This window comes from Rousettus aegyptiacus, unplaced genomic scaffold (assembly GCF_014176215.1).
Source record: "Rousettus aegyptiacus isolate mRouAeg1 unplaced genomic scaffold, mRouAeg1.p scaffold_m13_p_4, whole genome shotgun sequence".
Classification (NCBI taxonomy): domain Eukaryota; kingdom Metazoa; phylum Chordata; class Mammalia; order Chiroptera; family Pteropodidae; genus Rousettus; species Rousettus aegyptiacus.
In genome coordinates this window covers 98,420,002-98,423,603 of record NW_023416307.1, presented here as the reverse complement: position 1 = coordinate 98,423,603, position 3,602 = coordinate 98,420,002, and the positions used below count along the sequence as shown (strand labels likewise).

The 3,602-nt window shown below is 44.3% G+C and overlaps 2 pseudogenes; one reads left to right on the top strand and one right to left on the bottom strand.

Moving 5' to 3' along the window:
• The first annotated feature begins 586 nt into the window (after positions 1 to 586).
• On the top strand, positions 587 to 1,681 carry LOC118601733 (annotated as a pseudogene).
• A 222-nt stretch (positions 1,682 to 1,903) lies between these two features.
• On the bottom strand, positions 1,904 to 2,614 carry LOC118601732 (annotated as a pseudogene).
• Between the last annotated feature and the right edge of the window lie 988 nt (positions 2,615 to 3,602).

Genomic DNA, 3,602 nt, shown 5'->3' with positions numbered 1-3,602 from the left:
TTTGCAGTCCTTGTTCCAGCCTGACTGGGTGGGGGATGGGGATAATAGTCTAGAACCCCCTCATCCCCAGTCTTTGCCGGCATGGGTTGGTCTACAGTTTTTCTGTGGTGTTTTGCTGGAATAAAGCAATCATTGTCCACAGGTTTTATGTTTTGCTAGGCTGTCCCTTTCCTGGCTCTTTGACTAGGCAGAGTAGGTTTTTGTTAAGGTGTTTTTTTTCTCTGTGTCCATTGTTGTTTCTATGTGGATGGCTTCTCCAGCTTTAAGTCTGGAATATATGACAGAAAGGAAATCCAGGGAACTCACTAGATATCCTTCCTTGGGTCCCAAACTCTCTAGATGGTCTGCTTTCATTTCTCTAACTTTCAGGTCTTGCGATGATTGTCTGAAACAAGTTTTTAAAAATTAAATTTAAAAATTGAGGGAAAACTGACATAACACTATGGAAGTTTCAGGTATACAACATAATGATTCAATATTTGTTTATAGTATGGTGAGATGATTGCCTCATCTATTGCCATACATAGTTACAGTTTTTTCATACAAGGAGGATTTTTAAGATTTATTCTCTAAGCAATTTTCAAATATGCAATACAATGTTATTAATTGTAGTCACCATGCTGTACACCACACTGTGAAAGCCAGCCTCAGCAACCTGCACTGGAACTGCCACAGTGAGATCTATAAGAAGGAAGGTCAGCTACTCTGAAATCCCACCATCCTCCCTGAGAGGGAAGTGGAGGTGTTCCGGTATGGAGACTGTGAAGCAGTGGCACTAGATGGCGGCGGCTTTGCTCCCAGAGAGAGCAATGGTGAAAGACAGCAAGCAGGCCCTGTATGAGCTGGTAAAATGCATTTTCAATAAAGAAGAGGCCCTGCGGAGGCTGCCGTTCAATGTGAAGGCGATACGAGCTGGGTTCTGTGATTGGACTGCAAAGGAGTGCACAGACTTTGAGCGTAGCTTCCCAGTGCACCGAAAGAACTCCTGACCCCGACAAACAAGGAGTGCATAGGCGGATGGCTGCATGTGTGGAATGCCACGACGTGTGGCAGACTGGCAGACGTCGGAGCAATACGACTACTTCTCCCAGCAGATGCAGCTGGGCTGGAGGAAGTATGCCCATCAGGAACCAGAGACGCAGACCAAGACCTTGAATGCGGTGACCTGGAAGCCCTGGCCACCCTCACACCTCCCTGCCCCTGTCGCCTGTCTCGAACAACCTGGGCCTGGAATAGGATTCCCTCCCACGGAACCACACTGGGCCGTTGAGCGAGGACGGAATGATGGGCAGTCTTGGTGAGCTGAGGTAGGGCTCTGAAAGCCTCCTGTCCTTGAAGAATTCCAACAGCTGGACGTGCCCCAGTGGCCTCCAGCCCTGGCTGAGCCGGCCTTCTACCCTGAGGCGCAGCAGCTCTAGAGCCCTGGGGCAGTCCCAGACTGGCACTGGACTTAGCCCTGCCTGAGTCCCTCTCCGAGGGGCTGACTCATCTTCAGCCATGTGGATATGAACAGAGAGCCCAAGGAGGCCATGTGTGTCATTGCCCCGGTGGTCTTGTTGGTCACAGAGTTTGTATTCATCAGCATTAGGGCCGTGAATCCCTTCCTAGTCGCCCATCCAGCATGCTGGTCTCTTGGCTGCACTTGGAGCCCCTGGCACACTGTGATGTGATGACTTGCTGATCGTTGGTCACAGGAGGGCATGTGGGGCATGGACTGGACTTCAGGCCACTGCGGGGCCTGCCTGTTAGGCTTCCGGATCCTTTCCCTCCTCGTGGGCCTCTGCTAATGCCTTCTCTACTTCAGAATACTTCAAGAACTGGGTGATGTATGGCCGGGCTTGCGGCCCTCCTGTGCTCTTGCACCTTGTCCTGCTCCAGGCTGCTGACCCCTCAGTGGGAATCATCAGCAAGAGGAGGTCAGGGAAGGCATCCCTTCCCAGCATTCTATCAAATGTGGACAGACTTGCAAACCATTTTGATGAGTTACTGGCTGCATGTGTTTCCAATTACAGAGAAGGGAGTCACCACCCTGCAAGCTGTGGTTGCTTCATCTCTACTCACTTCTTGGCAACCTCCACTAACTTTTTACCTCATTCATCCACATTGCCCACCAAACATGCCAATCATAATAGACGGTGGCATCAATGTTGATAATATCTCCATCCTGAAGAGGTTGACTGAGGTGCAAAAAGATTTTGGAAAACCTTCATAGCTTAGAGATGAGGTATAGGTATCATGACTGCTGAATTACTGCTGAACAAGAAGACTATCCATCTCTTCTGTTGTCATGTGATCCTTTAAACTTTTCCCAGAAGGAGGATATGACGAGCCCCATAGAGCATTTGACTCTGACCTTCATTCTTCTATACTGTCTCCCCAGTCAGATACAATGGCCTGTGGTCACATAGTTTGGCTTCTTTATGTGCTTAGGGACTAGATGAACTGAAGAAGTTGTAGCTGGCAAAACAGTGCAACGTGAAATATCTTTTTGTCTTCTGAAAAAGCAATTTCTTCTTTGTTGACTGCTTCTGTAAGTAGATATGATTGACTGGTGAAAGAAAATTCTGTAATAATCTCTGTGGATGAGCAAGTAGACACTGCTGGACACTGACATGTTGGTACCACTCGAGAATAAAGTAGACATAGTCAGGGTGGTGGGGGCAGGCGAAATAGGTACAGGTGGTCAAAGGGTACAAGCTTCCAGTTATAAAATAAGTAAGTCATGGGGATGGAATGTACAGCATGATATTTGTCTTACACATTATATACAGGGTTTTTAGTTGTACTTAATGAGAAGAACAGGAAAAATACATTTATCTTCCCCAGAAGTGACAGCTGCTTTCCTTTTTATTTAGATTAATTATATCTCTACTTATTCCTATGTAACTTTTATTTTACCCTTTTTTAACTTTACAAAAAGAGTATCATGCTCAACCTATTCTTCAGGGACTTTATTTTTTCATATGAATATATTGTTAAGAGTCATCTTTAAGGCAGCAAATCCCTGTGTAATTCATTAGTTCTGACTGCTATGTATGGTATATAACATATATACCACAGTTAAATAATTCGATTGTCTGTGGAGGGCTATTGGTGATAGTTTCAGGTTTTTGTTATTGTGAACAATGCTTGTGTGAACAATCTTGCCTTATATGTGCTAGAGTTTCTCCTGATATATACCTAGGGGTGGAATTGCTAGGCTGCAGGCTATGTAAGTCTTCAACTATCAAAGATAATTTAAAATTCTTTAACAAACTTGTTGCACTAATTCAAACATTGCCACTAGCAGTGTGTTAGAAATATTATGGATGCTTACTGAACTGCAGCCTAAAAACTCTCTCCAAGCAGTAAGCTAAGGTAATTATGGGACTCCCCTCAAATCGTCCCTCTCAGGCATCACTTATTTTCAATTGAAGAATATCTAAAAACTACTGTTGCATATATTTTGGCTTCTTTGTTTTTAATTTTTAGCAAGTTAGTCAACTAGTCCCTGATTCTTTATCTTGTTTGAAAGTAGAAGTCTTTTAAAATTACTTTAACCCTTTTTTCTGTAGTTATTATCTGTTTTTTATTTATAAAATCATTTTTGTCTTATCTCTACT